The sequence below is a fragment of the Triturus cristatus genome, chromosome 10 (assembly GCF_964204655.1).
Source record: "Triturus cristatus chromosome 10, aTriCri1.1, whole genome shotgun sequence".
Lineage (NCBI taxonomy): Eukaryota > Metazoa > Chordata > Amphibia > Caudata > Salamandridae > Triturus > Triturus cristatus.
In genome coordinates, this window is record NC_140593.1 from 988,542,937 (window position 1) to 988,565,287 (window position 22,351).

A 22,351-nucleotide genomic window follows, 5' to 3' on the forward strand; every position below is an offset into this window, starting at 1 on the left:
ATCTACTCTTTTCAAGTCCAACAGTTTTGCTAGAGCTGTATATTTTTTATTTTTTATATTTTCTCCTTTAATATTTAAAAAAATAAGTGATTTTTAAAATGTCAATATTTTAGATATTAATTTCATTTTTAATTAATTGTAATATATGCTATTAGTAATATGTTTGCTAGTTTTCGTTTTTAAATTATTGTTATTATTAATGTTTTGGAACTGCTAAAATATATTGGTTTTATTTCATTAAACATATATATTATTTATTTACTTCACAACATTAATTAAAATGTGTTCATATTCATTTTAATATTGAAATGACTTGGAATGCTATATATAAACAGTTTTGAAATGCTTACCTTATTTGACAATATTCTGTTTGACACTATTTTGTACACAATATTTTTGTATTTTACATACTTTGGGGCCTATTACGATGTTGACGCTATCTCGGTGTGAAAACCGACGATCATAGGTTGGTGGTTCTGCACACCTTATCACGATGTAAACTCCCATAGAGAAATTGGAGTTTTTGAAAATCCCTGCACCATGTAGCAGGCACCTTGGAGGCTTTCCGACCGACATCCAAATCAGCCCCAAAGTATGGAAACTCAATATTTTTGTAGACAATATTTTTGACATGATATTCTGTAATACAACTATAGTGATGGTACAGAGACGGGGTAATACAAATGGATGAGGTACAGCAGATGAGGCAAAGTAGGAGAGCACTCTGACCTATGAGACGAAAAGAGAGCTGAGGCTGGAAAGAGGTAGAGTGTCAGAGAAAGAGGCAACGCAGATGGAGTCATAGCAGGGGTAGATTGAGAAATGTGGTGGAGAGATAACCCAGAATTAGTAATTGGTGAGATAGAGGGATCAGGTACAACAAGAGTGAGATGGGGAAAAAGAGATGTGAAGTAGAGAAAGGTGCTCCAGAAGGAGAGAGAAGAGGCTAGGGGTAGACAGATAAGGATAGGGTGAAGAGAACCAACCAATTTGCATAGTAAACCAAAGCATGAACTTTCCCAGTGTGTGATGTTGGAGACTCCTCCAGGCAAAATGAAAGGTTCCAGGCACCCTGATCTCCTTTGGTGATAAAGCTATAGTTCTAGCATGGTGCAATTAGGGACAACAAGCACTAGCAAACAAAGTGCACAACAGGATGAAAATAAGCAGTGGAAAAGCTGTTAGCTCTGCCCTTCACAAGCTGGAGTGGTGATTACATTTCTTTTTATTGTTTACTGCCAGCATAAACTACAAGAATAGAAATAAATACAAGGAAGCACACCGCCATGGTAGGGACAAGCTTGCAAAAAGTAAATTAATAATTTCACATAATTTTAGTGGAGCAGTACTGGTGCATCTAACAAGATCGGTAAACCTAGGTCAGTTATAACAACCCTTTTAAGTTTAATGGACATTACAGGTTCGCAAGACACATAAAGGTGTTTCTAGGCTTGGTCGCATTACACCTTGCATGGGTAAGGGATTTTACAAGGTTCTAGGGGTACTTTTAGGAAATTAAAGCTCCTGGAGGCCAACTTCAGCAAGATGTCTGGTTGCTAATCCTGGTCTAGCATTTAAGAAGTTAGTGCATTCTGGGAGTTTTTGTTTTCATTTGATTCTTTGGAACCAATTGGACTGATACACATAATGATCATGGATTTCAAAGGCAGACGCTGCACTGGAAGCATGGAGATTCTGCCCTATGGTGGATGTGGTTATCTGTAGGCTTTGTCACTAATGTTATTCTTAACTTTGACATCTCCTAATTATCACCAGCTGTCCATCTGCTCCTCCATCTTTGCCTTCAGATGAGGACAGCCGCCAAGTTCCTTTGGACAAAACCTGGGTGGCCTGTGGTAAGTACTACATTTCAACATTTGATGAAATGCAATAAATATATACTCTACATCCGGGACATTTGAAGGCATGGGCAAATTGGGCTTGGGTTCAGAACCCCTCGTGCTTCAGTGGATTCATGGATTGGTAGGTAGCTTTTCTGTCAGGGTGTGAGTGTGTAAGATATCTGGTACCTGAGGGGTAGCTCTTCAGTTGTAAAGAGCATATAATATCTCTCTAAACACAGACATCGCCTTGCTGTCTGAGGTAATGGTCAGTATCCTGAGGGATAACTTTGCTTTCCGGTGACTGAGCCTGTAAGAGTTCATTAAACAGAAGGATTGCTCGGCTGTCATAAGCCAGAGTCTGTACAATCTGGTTGACCTATCAGGGGCAGCTCTGCTGACAGTTGCATGAACCTTAGAACTATCTAACATTAATGGTTGCTCTGCTGGAGATAATTAAACTTGGAGGAGTCCCTTTACTCCAGGGGCTGTACTACAACGAGTTCACGCTGTCCCTGTTTAATTTGTGGCACACCTCCTATTTTGTATATGAGGCGCAAACAGAGACAGTGCGCCCTATTACTTATAACGCGTACTGGGTTGCCATGGAGGCAGCGCATTAGTGAAAGATGGAGTGGCTGCACTTCAAAGTTGGAGGCGGATATCCCCTTGCAGGCTGGCCTAGTGATTGAACCCTCCCGCCTGCAAGAGTTTGTCTGGGGAGTCCATGAGACTGTTCTTTACCCCCACCAGAGGGCTGACAGTGCACCACCTTTTTTTGTGGCTCAGTCAGTACTCATTTTGATGGCCTCTTTGTCTCTGTGCCTGTGTCCATGAAGTTTCCCTCATTTGCATGGGGCCATCCACCCATGCAAATGAGGGAATGCCCCTTTAAGACAAGGCCAGTGTTACATGAGTACCAGCTCTATCAATATTGTAGAAAGGGCAGCACAAGTGTTTGCGTCTTCCACTGTAATACCAAAGTGCCCCAGGGCACAGAAAGTGAATGTACACGCCCAATGTGACATTTGCATGGGGCCATCCACCCATGAAAATGAGGGAACGCCCCTTTAAGGCAGGGCCAGTGTTACATGAGTGCCAGCCTTATCAGTATTGTAGAAGGGGCAGCACAAGTGTTTGCGTCTTCCACTGTAATTCCAAAGTGCCCCGGGCCCAGAAAGTGAATGCACACGCCCAATGTGACATTTGCATGGGGCCATCCACCCATGCAAATGAGGGAACGCCCCTTTAAGACAGGGCCAGTGTTACATGAGTGCCAGCCCTATCAGTATTGTAGAAGGGGCAGCGCAAGTGTTTGCGTCTTCCACTGTAATACCAAAGTGCCCCAGGGCACAGAAAGTGAATGTACACGCCCAATGTGACATTTGCATGGGGCCATCCACCCATGAAAATGAGGGAACGCCCCTTTAAGGCAGGGCTAGTGTTACATGAGTGCCAGCCCTATCAGTATTGTAGAAGGGGCAGCACAAGTGTTTGCGTCTTCCACTGTAATACCAAAGTGCCCCGGGCCCAGAAAGTGACTGCACACGCCCAATGTGACTTCAGATAATAAGGGTCCTGATCTCTGTAACACTAGGATAAACATATTGTCATAGAAGATCTGGCTAATCTGAAAAGCACCTGTGCTGTGAGATGCCTAATGACATTGCACCTCCGTAACCTGAGAGTCAGCTCATAGCGCTGATATCTAATGGATAGCTCAGCTGTTTGAGACCTGAGCCTGTGAAATATATGCAACCGGATGGATTTTTTTTCTGCATGAGATCCTAGCCTGTAAAATCTCTGTAATCTCAAGGGACAGCTCTGATGAGCCGGGCAGCACTGGAGCGAACCCCGCCTCTGCTGCCCTACCAGTGATTCTCTTACAGGATCACCTGACCGTTGGTAACTTCTTACTCACGCCCCTTCCAGGGCGGAGCGTCGCATAGCAATCCCTCCCGGTTGTTCAGGTCAACAACCGCCTGAAGGACTAGCGGGGCGCCAACACGGCATCCAGGACCCTCCCATGAGGCTCCGCGGATTTGGCACTGGCACCCCCTATGGTGCTGCGCAGAGGTACCCTTTGTACCGGCCTGCTTCCAGATCGCCCTGTAACTCTGCCACAGCTCTGGAGTTGTCCCCCGTCACCGCCAGGGCCCCCCACCACAGCTGTAGCCTAACTGCAACCTCTCATCTCTAGCACTTCACTCAGGTCTAAAAGAAAAAGGTCCATGCCTACTGGCGATAAGTGAACTCCATCTATGTCAAAGTAACCCTTCACATTCTCTTTGATCATCTCGTGTCTGATGAAACCTAGGCCCCTCTGGTCAGCGAACTTGCGCATTGCCCCATTGAGACGCTTCCGGGAATGCTCCACCGCCTCAACTGATTTGGCCCCTCGCCACGTTCTGCGTGGAATCATCTCAGACCAGAGGACATCGCACTGCCCTACGCGCAGGCAGATCTCGCCTAGGTCCCTTTTCATGGCCTGCAGGAGAAGCCTTCTACCCAGAGCGATGAGGTCATTCCCGCCCAGGTGAATCACTAAGATTTTGGGGGGAGCCCCCTGCGCAACCAGTCTCTGCTCTAGTTTGTTCCGGAGCGAACTCCATCTCATGCCAGGGAAACCCATCCACTCAAACTGTGTCTGTGGGAAGTGCCTCATCCAGTTCCGGTGCAACGCCCATTGAGCCACCCTGGAGATAAATGAATGCCCGATCACCCAAACCGGTAGCCCTAGTAAAACAAGAGACACGGTTTACACTCCTAATCATTTAATAACTTTGTCAACACACGCAAAATAAAACAATAATCACTACAGATACACTGCACACAAGAAATGGTCAGGTACATTACGGGCGAACGTATCGTTTATAGCAGTCCGACTCCCACCGCCCCACCTTCTTCACACTCCCGGGCGCCAAGCCTGCCTTGAAAGCAGCCGTGGCAGCCCCGATCCTGAATGAGTGGCTGGAGTATCTCTTCTCAGGCTGAGCCAACCCTGCCCTGGACAAACTAGCCCTGATGATTCTTTCCATCTGATATCTGGTCAGGGGGCCCTGGTCTACATGCATCAGTAGATAGCCGGGGGCATGGGGACGGCACTCCAGATATTCCCTGACCCAGTGGACCGGGCAAAACCTTGGGTCCCCGAGGGGCCTGAGGACCACGTCAATACCTTGTCCCGCCTGGTCAGTCTTTGATCTCCGGAGGCGGATTGACAGGGAATCCGTGAGGGGCACATCTAAAATGCCTAAGGCATCCCCTGAACTGTCGGTCTTGGACCTGGCCACCAGCTCACTAATCCGGAAGGCGCCAAAGAAGGCCAAACAGAAAGCAGCCACGAAGAGGGTAGCCTCATACTTGGAGTAGGTAACCCCCTCCAGCACGCCCAGCATGCCCATGAGGATGTTGAAATCATTTGGGGCCCTATTATCCGGAGCCCTGGGCTCATTCTTAGCCCACCCCTTGAGAGCAGCCCTTATGGCAAAAGATTTTGTTGGGTCTACCCCCCCTGACAGCTTGGCGTCGTGGCTTACAGCCGCCAGATGGCTGCCCACCCAGGAGTGGCTCTTCCCATGCTCCCTGGCCCACACCACAAATTCCCTGACTCTACCCTCAATTGGTGCAGCTGAAATACCCAAGGAATGACACACAGTCCTTAAGGTGGCCATGTGTGCGCCATATCGCTTCCTAGTACCTGGGGCCAATGATCTCTCCCCCATGGTTCTCAGTCGTTGGCTCACTGCAGGATCCTCCAAAGGTGCGCCGGGAAGGGGGTCATCTGTGCTCTCGCCCGCGGCCAGGCCTCCCTGAAGCGGAGCCACTGAAAACGAGAAAGTGCATCAGCTGCCACATTCTTTACACCCTCAATGTGTCTCGCCCTGAATTCCACATTAGCACGCAGACAAACCTTAACAAGTTCCCTGAGCAGGCATAGGACCAGATGGCACTTGGCTGTCTGCCCATTGATGGCCTGGACTACAGCCATGTTGTCAGACCAAAATAGGACCTTTCTGTCCGACAGGGTCTCTGGCCAGAGATGTAAAGTAATCACGATGGGCAACAGCTCAAGTACAGTGAAGTTCTTGGTGATATTGCGCCTGCGCCAGGCATTGGGCCACTCCTGGGCACACCAGTCCTCGCCTAGGATTGCCCCAAAACCCTCCCTACCCGAGGCGTCCGTGAATAGGCATAGCTCCTGACTGTCCACCCAGGGTTTCCCCCAGATCACCGTCCCGTTGAACTGGGAGAGGAATTCACCCCACGTGGCGAGGTCCTGCTTCAAACCTGTCCCTAGTCTGACCCAGTGGTGTTTCCTTCTAACTTTTGATGTGGCCCTAGCTAATCTCCGAGCAAACACCCTCCCAACGGGGATGACCCTGGCTGCAAAGTTAAGTTTCCCTAAGAGACATTGGATGTCGCCCAGGGTAGCCTTGTCTTTCCCCAGCAATGCCTGAATGTCATGACGGAACGCCTGTACCTTGTCCGCAGGGAGTCTGGACTCGCCCTTGACCGTGTCCAACTCGATGCCTAAAAATATCAGTACTTGCACCGGACCCTCAGTCTTGCCAGGTGCTAACGGCACACCCAGGTGTTTGGCCAAGTCTTGAAAGCACTGCAGTGCTCTTACGCATGCCTGCGTGTCAGCACCCCCAATGAACAAGAAGTCGTAAAGGTAGTGGGTCACTCCCTCTACCTCGAACTTACTCATTAGGACCCATTGAAGGAAAGAGATGAACGCCTCGAAGTATGCACAAGACATTGAGCAGCCCATGGGCATACACTTGTCATAGAAAATATTGCCCTGCCACTTGAAGCCCAGGAGGTGTTGGCTGTCAGGGTGGACCGGCAGTAGTCGGAACGCCGACTCTATGTCCGATTTTGCCAACCACGCTCCCTTCCCCGCCCTCCTGATCATGTCCACCGCCAGGTCGAGGGAGCAGTAGGACACCGAACACCTCCCCTCCTCCAACCAAAAGTTCACTGAGTCCCCTTCCGGGTGCGACAGGTGCTGGATCAGCCTAAAGGACCCGGGCTCTTTCTTGGGCACAACCCCAAGGGGGGAGATAACAAAGTGCGGAAGCGGTGGGAGGATGAAGGGGCCCGCCACCCTCCCCAGGGCCACTTCCTTCTTTATTTTGGCCATCACTATCTCGGGGTGGTCCCTAGCTGATTTGAGGTTCTCCGCGTCCCTGCTCACTAGGGGGCCTAGGTACGGAATCCGAAAACCTTCCACAAAGCCTTCCACGAGGAGCGAGCCCTCTTTGGTGTTGGGGTACCCACGGATCAGGGGAAGGAGGTTGGCGATACTGATGTGGGAGGGACCCTTAACCAGGATGGGAGGAGCCGATCCCCCCGCAGGGAGCGCGGGGCAGCCTGCATTGCTGTTGGGAAGAGAAAGGGTGCGGGATGGTGGGGTAGGGACTTGGGCAGGGCCGCGATTACTTGTCCTGTTGTGCCGGGGGCTGAGCCGAGCTGTCTCGCTTGGAACAGGAGGAGGCAGGGTGAGAGGCCCCACACTTGCTGCAGTTGTGTGCGAACCTGCATGCTTTCCCCCAAGAACAAGAGCCGGCGTTGAATAGCCTGCAGGTCCCATTGAACAATCGGTTGCCCGGCTTCCGGCCCCCTCCACGACCCCCCCGAAAGGATTTCTTTGTCTGGCCCTTCGCTTCCTGCTTTGTGTCCTTGGCCTTGTCATTGCTGGAGGTGCTGGACTTAGCTGTCCCTTCCACTGCATGACCCAAAGCCTCACCTCTAGTTGGTCCCACTCTAATTCCGGGCACATGGCTCTCTTTTTCCTAAAGTCAGAGTCGTAACGGTACCAACCCATTCCCCCACTAGTCTCAGCCTCTTGGGTGATAATGCTGGCATATTGGAATAACCCCGGCCCTTCCTCCGGGAACCTTTCCATTATTACCGAGGCCAAAATGGCGAAGGCTTGTCCCCACGTGCCAATGTTCTTTTCAGGCCAGGCTTGAAAGCGCACTTTCTTGTCATCATCCTTGGCCCCCAACGTCCTAGTGTCGACCCCCTCGGGCCCCATGCATGAGTAGGGTGAAAATGTCAATAAACTCTCTCCTCCAGATCCCTTCTTTGGCTGCCAAGGGCTCTTCCCACGCCAAGCAACATCGACCAGATAGCAGAGGCGCCATAGTGACCAAGGGGTTTGGCACCACAGCAAGGGCTGACACTGTTGGTGGCGCGGCCGGGAAGGCCACAATGGGAGTGGTGGGCGCGGACACCACCGAAGGTAGGGCCGAGTTGACTGTGGGGTTGGTCGACAGCGGAGGGGCCCCCACAACTGGCGGCTGTCCTGCCACGGGCAAGGGGATTGCCATCGCTAGTCACCCAACCTGGGCAAGGGATGCACTAGGTGGGCTGCCCGACCCCCCCCCAAACTTGCGTGACAGCTGGGAGCGCCGGAGCTTGTGAAAGAGAAGAATGGCTGATGCGAGATGACCCAATAACAGATCAGTGGATGAAGAGGGCTGGTTGAGTCCCTTTGAGTAAGTGTATTACATATATCATTTTAGTAAAATCGAAAGGTCTAGGCTAACGCAAAACCTAAAAAGAAATGCAAGCTGTAAATAATATTACTGTATGAAAGTTTGTGTGTAAAAATAAACTGCAAGCTGGGTCAGTGTATCCAAGAACAGCTTCATGACAACATCACAGTGGTCAAGAGCCTCGGGGTGCATGTTTTACAAATGAATTAGCATAAACAACTGTAACTGAAAATGTTCGAGCAGGGTATCTATTTAAAACGTACAGTTATAAAAATGCCCGTGAAATGGCTTATTTGTACACACATCACACATCAAAATAGTGAATCTAAACAAAACGCCTATATATCTGGCATTGTAGGCACACTTCTGTTTATGTGAGCTGAGTTCTAGTCCGTCTTCTTTGTCAGTGTAAGTTCAAACATTTAATAAGTCTAATTGTTTACTTTGTGGTGCTTAAAATATTCCTCTGCCCTGGGCCCCCCTAAATTCATAAACTGGCTGTGGTGAGCGCCATTGGTTTGAAAACGAGCACCCGACCAGAGGTCCGATGAAAGCAACTTTATGAACTGATGAATTTGCACCATTTAGAACTTTTGTACTTTTTATTAGATGCTTCTAGTCCCAAACTGCGTATTTATTTGGCAATATGAAGCTGAAATGAGGTCACTGCGAGCCTACATAACAAGCACACTGTTAATTAGGGGGTGGGGGGCAATTAGCCACAGCAGATTGCCTCGTGTAGTTCCAGGGCAGAACCGGAAAGGTCCGGCTGGCATCCAGCACAGGCCGGACTGCCTTAATCCCCTCCGGCAGCGTGGAGGCCTCATGTGGGCTTCTAATGAGCACAGGTGAGTGAAGGGCCTGTTGCCATGGCACTGCCTCCAGGTGCCAAATGGGGACCGCGAGCCTGCCTGACTTTCAGCGGCTGAAATTCCAGGCAGAAGAGACTACGATTGGACAATCTCCGTTCTGCAGACCCTGCAGCAGTGCCTCAGTGTTCACATACTGACAGATCTATACATTGACCCATGGCTTCCCCGCCTCTCCTCGCCCTACCATCCATCCGCGGCCCCCCTAAATCCAGCCACATGAGGCAAAATGGATACCATGTAACATGTATATCATATTAATGTATGAACTGTCTTGTTCATTGTCAACACCCTTAGGGCATTATTTATGAGCCCATGCGTCACTTTTGCGCCGCTGTTGCGTCACTTTTTGTGACGCAGCGGCGGCGTAAATATTGCGCCATGTAGCACCATATTTATGAAGTGAAGCATCCAGGCAGATGCGTCACTTCGTAAACCCCTGCGCTACATTGTACCTGCGTCGGGTATAATGTATGCAAGGTGGGCATAGGAGTGGCACAGTGAAATCTATAAGATTTGACTGCCCCACTTCCAGGACACCAATGCGTCAAAACCTTACCTGCCTCATGGCAGGCGTAAGGGTGGCGCAGGCCCTTTCACATGGGGCTTGCCCATTGTGAAAGGACACATTGCTGGAGTTGCGTTTGTTTTCAGGCACACGTCAGCAATGCGTCCCTTTTGCGCCTACAGATACGTCAGGAATACTGACGCATATGTAACTCCTTGCGACATGATGCGTCACACAGTAAATAAGACGCATCCCTCATGTTGCAAGGAGGGCGCAATGAAAACTTGCATCGCTGTTTTCACGAAGCGATGCAACAGTTTTCCTAAATAAACCCCTTAGTCTGCAACTCACTCAACCTTAAGAATGTGTATCCTTTCAGGTTACTGCTTGCTATGTGCAGCATTCTTTGTAGATATTATATTTCTTCTAAATAAATACAAGTTAAAAAATCTGTCAGTGTGGAACATGGTAGCACTGTCCGCAACTACTCACCTGGTGATTTGGTCAGGGATCTGGGTTCAAGACATTGCACCAAAATATTACCATGGACTGGTCGGATAGTAAGCCCCATGGTGAATGTTTTTTCCAGAGTGGTAGCATTAAACTGGGATGGCCACCTCCTTCTATGACACAATTTTTCCCCAGACAAGGGCTTGCACTGTACACAAAATGCATTCTGGGAGTTGTAGTGTCTGTATTGGTCACTTTGTGCAGTTGGCCCTGATAACAATGATTTGTATAAGGAAAGCGTAGGACAAGCAATATGGTTTAGAGACATGTAGCGATATGAGGCACAATGCTTCAGAATTTATGAACACATTTAAAATGAGACTGAAATACAAAATAAAATGTAAAATATGTAGAGAGCCTGATGACTAAAATTAATGATGGTATTCTGTGCGAGTAGTTCTTTGCCATTCACCATATATTAAGACGCCGTAAACCAGACACAATGCATGTATCAGCTTAGAAAAACTTGCGAAATCCAGATGGATCTCGGAATCTTCGCAAACCTGCCGTCGACTGAAACCTCCATAACACCACCATTCCACTAATATGCTGCACAGAATGTTCATAAGAGAGCTATAAAAGGCACTGTGAAGGGGACTTAATCAGAAGGGTACGTACTTAAGGTTGCCAAGGTAACTATAACACGCCCCCCTCTATGTACAGTTATCTCATCAATAATTTCATTGCAAATGTTTCAGTGATATTACAAAGATGTCATAGAGGATTTCATGAGTGATGTAATCTGTGGAGTAATTAGCAGTGCATGGCGAAGGCACAAGTTATAGTTACCTTAGGACACGCGTCATAGTTACTTGAGATAACTATAACTATAGCTGGTGGATTTCAGTGGGTTTTAGAGTTTAAAACATTTGTTGTTACTTAAAATTTCAGCTAACTATAACGTTTCTTTGACCTTTGGTTTTTTCCAGTGGATGTGTGTGTATGTGTGCATGTGTTGGTGTGTGTGTATTTATATAAACATATATATGTGTATATGTTTATGTAAATATATATATACTATACACACACACGTAAAAATACACATAAACATATATTTTCGTATTTATATCCATTTACATATATATATATATATATATATATATATCAATAACTCCATACATATTTCTATACCCTTACCCACCTCTAAATCCTAAAAAGCCCTTACCACCCCATACCCTTACCCTTCCTTGAACACTTAAAGCCCTCACTACTACGTACCCTAACCCAACCCTGAACCCCAAAAGCCCCTTGCTTATTCCTACCATCACCCATCCCTGAACGCTAAAAACCCCTTACACCCCTTAATCCATGTACCATTAGCCATCCCTAATCCCTAGAAAACCCGTACTAACCTGTACACGTATGCAACACTGAACCCTAAAAAACGCCAACCAACCTGTACCCTGACCCATCCCTTAACCCAAAAATATCCTTATCAACCGGTGCCCTTACCCATCCCCGAACCCTAAAACTCTATGATCTCTTAATACCTGTACCCTTACACATCTCTAAATCCTAGAAACTCGTACTAACCCGTACTCTTACTCATCCCTGAACCCTAATACGACTTATAACCCTTACTACCCTACTACCCATCCCCTTTTTACACCCCTAAACCTTAAAAAACCCATAACACCCGTAACACATCACTGAACCCTAAAAAAGCATTAAAACCATTACCACTCCATACCCTTACCCATCAATAAGCTCTAGACACCCCTTCTACACTATACCCTTACCCAACCCTAAATCCTAAAAACGTGTTACTGACCCCTACCCTTAATCATTCCTGAACCCTAAAAACCCCTTATAACCCTTCCTACCATTACCCATCCCTAAACCCAAGAAATCCCTTACTACCCCATACCCTTACCCAACACTGAACCCTAAAAAAATACTTGCCAACCTGTACCCTTTCCCATCCCTGAAATCAAAAATATCAAAAAGTATCCTTTTTCAGCCCTGAAATATGAAAACCCTGTGATCCCTTACAACCCAGTTCCCTTACTCATCCTTAAACTCTAGAAACCCTTACTACCATGTACCCTTATTCATCCCTAAATCATAAAAAACCCTTGTGTCCCTTACTACCCTGTACCCTTACCCATCCCTGAACCCTAAAACTCTTTGAACTATTACTACCCCATACATTTACCCATCCCTGAACCCTAAAAAACCATTACCACCCGTACCCTTACCCTTCACTGAACCCTAATAACCCCTCATAACCCTTACTACCATACTACCCATACCCTTAACCATTCATTATTATTATTATACTCATTTGTATGGCGCTGCGAATGATCCCCAGGGGGTTCTCTCGGCGCTTTAGAAGATGACACCCAATGAGCAGCATAAACTTAAAACAGCCGAATCTTGAGCATTTTTTTTAATTGAGACAGCTCGGCGCATGCTCCTCAGGGAGATTATTCAAATGGCTGGGGGCTAGATGGGAAAAGGCCCGACCACCCATTTTTGCCTTCCTAATACGCGGCGTGTGAAGCAGGTTGCGATTGCTGGATCTCAACTGACATACAGGTCCATACAGTACGAGCTGCTTCTTGAGGTAGGCTGGTCCATTACCCTGAAGAGACTTAAAGACTGTACATAATAGTTTCAAAATAGCTAATTTCCTAATAGGAGGCCAGTGTAATTGGCGAAGAAGCGGTAGAGAGGGGGTTCGTGCTGGTTTATTGAGGGCAAGGTGGGCTGCCGTATTTTGTACCACCTGTAGTTTAGAAAGTAGGTCTTCCCTTATTCCAACCAATAAGGCGGTACCATAGTCCAGTCGACTAACCAGGAGCGACTGGATGAGGGGTTTTCTTGGCGATAGAGGGATCCAGGGGAAGATCTTTCTAAACATCCGCATTGTTACGAAACAGGTGCCTGATAATGTCTTCACCTGTTCTTCCATCGATAATTTATTATCGATTCTAATGCCTAGATTCTTAGCCCAGATTTTTGGGGAGTGTGCTTCTCCTAGTTAAGATGGCCACTAATCTGAAGTCCACAATTCCTCGGCTTTCCCAAACAACAATATCTCTGTTTTGGTGGAATTGAGCTGCAGAAAATTCTCACTCATCCATCTAGCTATACTGGACATACAGTTTTTAAACTTTAGTATGGTTACTGTAGCGTCATCCTCAACAGGGACTATCAGCTGTGTGTCATCTGCGTATGATATGGTCTCAAACCCACACCTTCTAATGACTCCAGCCAAGGGGGCCACATATACGTTAAACAAGGTGGAACTTAAGATGGATCCCTGTGGCACTCCCTTATCTATCAGAGTGGTTTGAGACACAAAAGAGTCCAGCTGGACACATTGTGTTCTGTCAGATAAATAGATTTGAATCCATTTAAAGGCTCTGCCTCTGACACAAAACTCTCGCAATCTGTTCAAAAGGATGCGATGAGAGATGGTGTCAAAGGCTGCCGACAGATGAGGAGGACTAACATCACTCGAGTTCCATTATCCAATGACATCCTGATAGTGTCAGTGACCTCCAGCACAGCAGCTTCAGTGCTATTAGTGTCTCCATTATTTTGGAACAGGGGAGGAGCGAGATCGGTCTCTAGTTTTGAAGATCGGTCGGATCAGCTAACGCCTTTTTAAGCAGTGGTTTAATGCGTGCATTTTTCCACTTACCAAGAAACGAGGCAGTCGCCAGAGAGATGTTACAGACTTTGGCAAGCACATCAGCTAAAAACGGAGTGAGTTCTGACAAGACGGCTGGAGGGACCGGGTGTCGTGGGGATCCTGATTTCACGTGAGTTAGTAAAGAGCCCAGTTGTTCACCCGTGATATCCGGGAAGCATTCCAAGCTGGGAAGGCTAAGGTCTTCCTGGGGGGGTACTCTCTTGAGGTTTGTTACCTTCGGACCAAAGGAATGATAGATTGTATCGATCTTATGTTTGAAATGGCTGGCTAAGTCCTCACATAATTCCTGAGTGGATGAGGGAAGCAAGTTATTGGCCCTCGGATTCGTGAACTCCTTCAGGATCTTAAAAAGCTCCCTCGAGGAGTTCTTTGCTTCCGCGATACGGGAGCCTAAATGTAATCTTCTGGCTGAGTTACAGCTGTTTAAATAGGCTCTGTGTGCCGTCCGATATAGCGATTAATCTTGCTCAGATTTAGATTTCCTCCATTTCCCTTCCTTGACCCTGCAAAGGGCCTTTTCTCTTTTAAGAGCGTCTGAGTACCGGGGGGCTGGAGCTGCCCTAACCTGGATCTTTACCTTCTTAAATGGAGCAATGAGATAAAGGGCCTTTATAATTGAAGTCTCAAACTTATCTAAGGCTATATCACAGTCTTCGCAGTTCGTAAATGAAGGGGCGATATAAGCTTGACTGAAGGCAGATGTCACCTTTCTCCAGGCTCTGCGAAAATCCTTACAGACTTGCAGGTGGGCACACGGTTTAGTATCTGCCCAAGAGAAACTTAGTGTCGAATGATCAGTCCATCCTAAAGACTGAGGGGGCTCTACAACTAACTCCGACATGTTAGAAAAGATAGTGTCCAGCGCATGGCCGGCGATATGAGTGGGACTTATACTCTTTAAGGAAAGGTCCAGAGACTCCATAGCTGCCACTAAACTGGCAGATTCAGCATTAGAGAGAACCTTCAAATGATGATTAAAGTCCCCTACTAATAGGAACTTTTTTGTGTGCAGAGTCTGTGGGGCCAATCTTTCTAATAGCGTAGTGCAGAACTCTTTCTTATTTCCCCCTGGTGGATGGTATGCTAAGGCACCCGTCCATTCGATCGTTTGGGCTCGCTCCACCCTAAAGATCATCAACTCTAAGTTGGGGAAGGAGACAGTATCCAAAGTCTTAATGTAGTACGGCGTACGCGTGGCAATCGCTAAAATCACATTCATAAACCCTAAAAACCCATATCACTGCTTACACATTACTGGACCCTAAAAAATCCTTAAAACCCTTACCACCTCATACCCATACCTATCAATATGTTCTAGAAACCCCCACAACACAATACTCTTACCCAACCCTAAACCTCAAAAACTCCAGACTAACCCCTACACTTACCCATCCCTGAATCCTAAAAACCGGCATAACCCTTACTACCTGTACCCTTGCCCATCTCTAAACCCAAGAAACATCTTTTTACCTCGTACCCCTACCCTTACCCAACACTGAACCCTAAAAACGCTTGCCAACCTGTACTCTTACCCATCCCTGAAACCAAACATATTCTTATAAACAGGTACCCTTATCCATCACTGAAATCTAAAAACCCTTTGATCCCTTATTATCCAGGTCCCTTACCCGTCCTTAAACTCTAGAAACCCTTACTACAACGTACCCTAACACATTCCTGAATCCTAAAATCCCTTATAAGCCTTACAACCATGTACCTTTACCCATCCATAAATCCTAGAAGCTCCTACCACCCCATACCTTAGTCCAACACTGAACTGCAAAAACTCGTTACTAACCACCATCCTTTACCTGTTCCTGAACTCTAAAATCCCCTTATAACCCTTTCTAACCGATACCATTACCCATCCCTGAATCCGAAAAACCCCACACCAACCAGTACACATAACTATATCTGAACCCTTAAACTTACTTACACCCTTTAATTCCACTTATTTCCCATAATAAATATTAATTTGAAAGACTTACCTGCGTTGTAAACTCCTGCGTAGTAAAGTACTCAATAATGACCCTCGTTGTACTCTTCTGTGTTGTAGCATCCCACCTTTTAACATCCATTGTGCTAACGCTTGTGTAATACGTTTTACATACCGCGCCCCACATCTGGGGTACAGTACTGCCTGCTGTGGAAATTTGATGTCAATAGAGACAAGGATTACAATATGCCTTAAAGGAACCTGTGTTAATGAGAGCATAAAGACAGTGGTTCACTAAAGAATCTTTCTAAAACATTCACTCAGGCCTTCTTTTGGTGATTTAATTGCTAATTCATTATATGTCATAAGGAAAGCTAGGTAAAACAAATAGTCCCAGAAGAAGGCAGCATTGCCGACACGCGTCGGTCAGTTTAGCGCATTTAGTGCAATAAATCCCTCTCATTAAATTAATTCTGTGAGTACCACCTGTTTCCGTGTTCAGGAGTCTACTTTCAGAGTATGTGTATGTGTGTGTGTGTGTGTCTGCGTGCGTGTATATATATATATATACTTATATATATACTCCACACTGTTCCCTTTCACGCCAAGGAAACACTCGGACATCGAAAGATATGAGTGAAAGCGATGTATCAGACGGCAATCTGTCAGATGTTTCAGTATCTGGGGCTAATCAAGAAATAACACAAGATCCTCAGAAGAAAGCGAGCAATTTTTTATTGCAGTTTCAAATGATCAATCAGAACAGGACAGAGTTCCAACAGGAGGGGGGTTCGTACAGAGGACGGGGACGAGGAAACAGAGGAAGAACAGGAGGAACCAACAAGCCAAGAAGAGGAGGAACAAGCGCAGACAAAGCCCCAATGGGAATGGAAACAAGGGGCAGGAAACAGAAAGTATGACTGTCATCAACCTTTCCCAGCGATCTCTTTCGAATCAAGACATTGAGACTCTCTCCTTTGGTATGTCTTTCTGTCCTTCATCTAATATGAATTTTGCACAAACTAGAATTGACCTGTTCCTGTTCTCTAGAAAACTGAAATTGAAAAAATGGTTTAAAACTAAACCTACAACACTTAATACCGCAGATCCTAGAGAGCGTGAGTGTAACTTGGATCTGAATGATGTTGAATTGTTACATGAACTTTACACTACAACGGATGTTGATTCCAGGAATGTTATGCCCAGTTCTGATTTGGAAGCCTGGGGTGTTGATCTTGATCATAATCCTGGGAGCCATTTTAAACCTAAGTCAATATTTTTGCCCAATATTCAGTGTGATGCCATAGAGGTTTTTGAAAAGGGTGTCTTGCATGATTTAAGGAAATTAAGATTCAAGAAAGTACAGGGATGCAAGAAAAATCTCACAGCTGCCCAAATTGCCTCTATTGATAGTCTAATAGGAGACAAGAGTATTGTCATTAGACACTCCGATAAAGGAGGTAATATAGTTGTCTTAGATAAACAGAAATATTTGTCTGAGGGTCTGAGACAACTTAATGATATCACCTGTTATGGTAAGACCAATATGGCTGAGGTTTTAAGGTCCAATGTCATGTATAGAGAAACACTGGTTGACTGGAGAGAGAGAGGGTTGATTGAATGGGAAGAATTTAATTACTTGTACTGTGCCCATCCCAGAATACCCATCCTATACCTTCTCCCCAAATTGCATAAAGACATCTATAATCCCCCTGGTCGGCCCATAGTGTCGTCTATAGGGTCATTATTGGAGAACACATCGAAATTTATTGACTACTTTCTCAGACCGTATGTAGTGGCTCTACCTTCCTATTTGAAAGATACCACTCATTTTCTCACGACTGTTGATGGCATACATTGGGAGAAAGATTATATCTTAGTCTCCCTTGATGTGAGCAGTTTGTACACCAGCATCCAACATGACCAGGGAGTGCGGGCTGTCAGTCATTTCTTTAAGTCTAGATCTATTTCACTGACGCACCACTCGCAGATGATTTTGACAATGATTGAGATCTGTCTTAAAAATATTTTTTTTATTTTTGACGACACCATATATAGACAGTCACAGGGCACGGCCATAGGAACCTGCTTCGCCCCCAGCTATGGGAATTTATTCATGGGCTGGTGGGAGGAGCAGGTTGTCACTGAAATGGCGGAATTCAGCAAGGTGGCCCTGTGGCTGCGCTATATTGATGATATCTTCTTTATATGGTGTGGCGATGAAGGTTCTGTCAGAAATTTCATTGACAAACTCAATGACAATGAACTAAATTTGCAGTTCAGTGAACATATCAGTGATAAGTCACTAGAATTTCTAGACGTACTCTTGGAAGTGAAGGACAATCAGCTTCACACCAAACTTTTTCGCAAGAAAACAGCTGGTAATAGCATATTGAGTGCTAACAGCAGCCATCCACGGAATTTGATATATAGTATCCCTTATGGAGAGCTATTAAGGGCTAAAAGAAATTGTAGTTCTGTGGAGGCTTACAAGGAGGAAGAAAAAACTATGTGCCAGAGGTTCAGAGAACGGGGTTATAACAACAAGGTTATCCAGGATGCGATCTCGAGAGTAGAATCCAAATCTAGGACGGAATTACTGTATCCCCAACGAAAGAAAGAACAGGAAGAATGTCTCAGATTTATCACCACATTTTCAGGTCAGGCTTCAGAAGTACGTAAGATTCTCAAAAAACACTGGCATGTGTTACTTACTGATGATCATCTCAAAAAGGATCTGGCAAGTAATCCTCAAATTACGTTTAAAAGAGGACGATCACTTCGAGATGTACTCAGTCACAATCATGTCACAGAAAATGAGATTAATTCTTCCAAGGGAACACCTGGTTTTAAATGCTGTCGCAAATGCAAAGCATGTAAAAACAGTAGTGATTGCAACTCATTACTAGTACCGAACTCTAAGAGAGAGTTTAGAATCAGGAAGAAGCTTACATGTAACACCACATATTGTGTTTATGTTCTGATCTGTCCGTGTGACATGTGGTACATAGGAAGTACAAAACACGAAGCGAAAAAAAGAGTTCTGGAGCATCTTCGTGCTATACGTAATAACAACAAACAGTACCCCATAGCGAGGCATTTCTTTGAGAAACATATGCAGGATAACACACTTGTTCGTATGGTGGTAATTGATACAGTGGATTTGGGTGTCAGGGGTGGTAACAGAGAACTGTCCCTTAGAAAACTGGAATCCCACTATATTATTGATCTGGGCAGCATGGCCCCTATGGGGTTGAACTTAAGTGAAGAATTGGCTGTGCATTTGCACAACTAAATGAATCTGTATTGTCTGCTTTAGTGGTTACATGATTTTAACTATATTTTATTTTATTATTTTTTTCAGGAACTTCTCTTATACAAGTGGACTATTTAGTTGAAGATTGTTAAAATCCTTGTGTATTTAAATCATTGCTGCTGTTATTAAGATATCATGCCCACTTGGGCTATACCGAGGTTTCATAATTTATCACACATTATATATAAACTGATATGTAATGATCTTTATTATACAGTGATATGATCGATATTTCTAAGTAACGGTTTGCACTATTATCGAGCAACTAGATCGATACACATTTGAATGGAGTAATTATTGGTGAATAATATAGATTTGTCCATTTGGACAAGGATGTTGAAAGAGTCTCTACTCACCAATAGTTTATTAATTGACTGATGTACGCTATGTTTCAGTTTCTGGAGTCACAAGTAATGTATTGCGTGTATAAATTCTAAGCGCATTATATGTTATTTATCTATATGTTTTGAAATTCTAATGATCAATGGGATAGAGTAGTATGTATTCTCTGTTTCGTTTGAGGTTTGTGCATTTAATTGCATTATCGGAGACTAGCGTACTCACCACTTCAAAATGGCCACTCCTTTAGTATTTCTTTTTCCGCTATGTGTATACGAGAAGTCCGCTTTTTGTTTTGACTGTTTTGACTGTTTGATGCACGATCAATTTTGTATTTAAACATGGCGTAGAGTTAACCATACGAGCGTGATAAAGCCGTAATGGTGAAACGCGTCGTTCTGCTTGCTGATTAAAGTATTCACCTTCTATGGAGTGTCCGAGTGTTTCCTTGGCGTGAAAGGGAACAGTGTGGAGTTTATAAGAGGAGTTCCGGTATCCTGACTCGGACCGCCCGTGACAGCCCTGAGTTCTACCGGAGTTGGGGGAGTGATACTTATATATATATATATATATATATATATATATAGTCACACACGCACGCCCACACGCACACACACATACATATATATATATATATATATATATATATATATATATATAACTAAAATTATGCGTGCAGTGGCCAGCACCTTCAAGTAACCACAGTGAAAAAACTAGTGTGTATGCACAGTGCAACCAACTGGGGTTCAGATAATGTACCTGGGTTCAACCCCGTGGACCCACAGTATGGTCTGTTAATAAGAGGGCTACATCACGGAAATGTATTGGTGGTAGCCATTGTTGTTCATGAAGTCTTGTAGTGACCCAAGGGCACTCGCATCATAGCAGTCTCCTTCTGTCTGGATGCCCACTTCTGTCCTGGGCCGCATCGGATTCATTGTTTAGGGTCTCCTCCCGTAGGGAGGCCAATCAGGGCCAATGCAGGAGCATGGGTCTTAGTGGTTTTTGATATAAAAGGTGTTCTTGTCCACTATTTTAACTCCATATTTAAGAGTTTTGGTCGTTTTCTGCCTGCTTTGTGTTTGCTCATTAAATATTTATATTTGTAACTTAATGAACAATTTTTTTGCTAAATCTGAATAATTGACTTGAGTGGTGCCTGAGGCCCTAGGACACCAGTGGCAAACATCCATGTATACTGTCCCGTAACCACAGACTGCCCCGCCGCTAGGCAGACGGCCTCAGATGTCCAATTTGGCATTCGTCTTTTCCTCTGAATTAACTCAATGTACCAACATCCCCTGCTACCTCTAACACAACAAGTTCCTAATACAAACAAGTTCAACGTTGAGGCTCCCATTCCAAGATGGTGAACAAGAACCACACGCGCGAAAGCATAGTGACTACATCCTGATAAACTAAGCCATCTGGGCAACTGCTGGGAAAGCTAGGGCACATTAAATGACGTTAGGTTTCTAAGAGATGTATGTGTGGTCTGATACAAGCTACGGAAAACCGCTTAACTAAGCATAGATATTTGTCTTTTGGATAAAGTTCAATGACCGTGGAAGGTTTGTATAAAGACTCCAACTTTTGTTTGCCTTTGGCCTCTCTTTACCGGAAATAGTGTTTGCTTAATAAGTTCAAGAGCAACTATGTGATCTGTAAAATAAACAAGTATCCTTCAGTTTTGAGAATTACTCAGCAGATGAAGCTTCTACACTAATGCTACAAGCAAGAAATCAGGAAGGCGTAAAGAAAGGTGACCTTCTCTTTTTGAAAATCAAGTGGATATCATTCATCTTCCTACATTTTAATAAATGTATGGTGATGGTGAAGGAAGAAGACCTGATGCAATCCATGACCTCCAATAACCTACTGTGTTCATCATCCCCCTTCATTCACCATCTCTCGCGCACTCATCATGTGCCATCATTGAACATGTATCTTGCTTCACTACTACAAGTCACCACGTGCCATACTTCTTCATAATCTTACCATTCCCTATCTTCACCAGTTCAGTATCCACAGTCGCCATATGCCATCTTTTAAAACTTCAACCAATCACTGCTAACCATGTAGCCAGTAGTTCTTGTCAGCCATTTTATTCCATCTTCAACCATTTACAGCCACCATGTACCAAATGCCATCTGTCCTTATTTCATCTTTTAAAATCTCCAACCAACCCCTATCACTTAGTCAGATAATTTGAAGGGTAGATAAATAAATTCAAACTGATTTGTCTCCACAAATCTTCAATTCCAAAATACTTCAAAGCATTTTTTAGATTAACTCAATGTATTAATCTTTTTCTCTGTTGGCTGATAAATTAAATTTTTTAACTTCAGAAAGACAACACTGCTTTGTCCACTGCCAAAGTTCTTCTGAAAGAGTTCTTCCCTAGGTTTGGTTTGCCGCGCATTGTCTGGAGTGACAATGGAAGTGAATTTGTGGGCCAAATTATGAGAAAGGTGTGTGGCGATCTTGGGATCGTCCAAAAATTCCATGCGGCGAACCATCCCCAATCAGCGGGTTTGGTAGAGTGCTATAACGGCACTCTCAAACTTAAGCTTGCAAAGTTACAGGCTAGCACGGGACTTAACTGGCCTGATGCTTTACCTTTGGCTCTCCTATCCACTAGAACAGCCGTACATTCTCGTTTGGGACTCAGCCCATACGAGGTTGTTTTTGGGCACCCGGCTAATGTTTGGGGAGTCCCTCGCCCTAAAAAGTATTCTGACATACAATATCCAATGCTGATTGATTACTTGCATGACCTCACCACTAAATTACGTATTCTCCACCAACATGTTCGAGACGCTTTACCAGAGGCCTCCACAGACCCAGGTCATTCTATCCAAC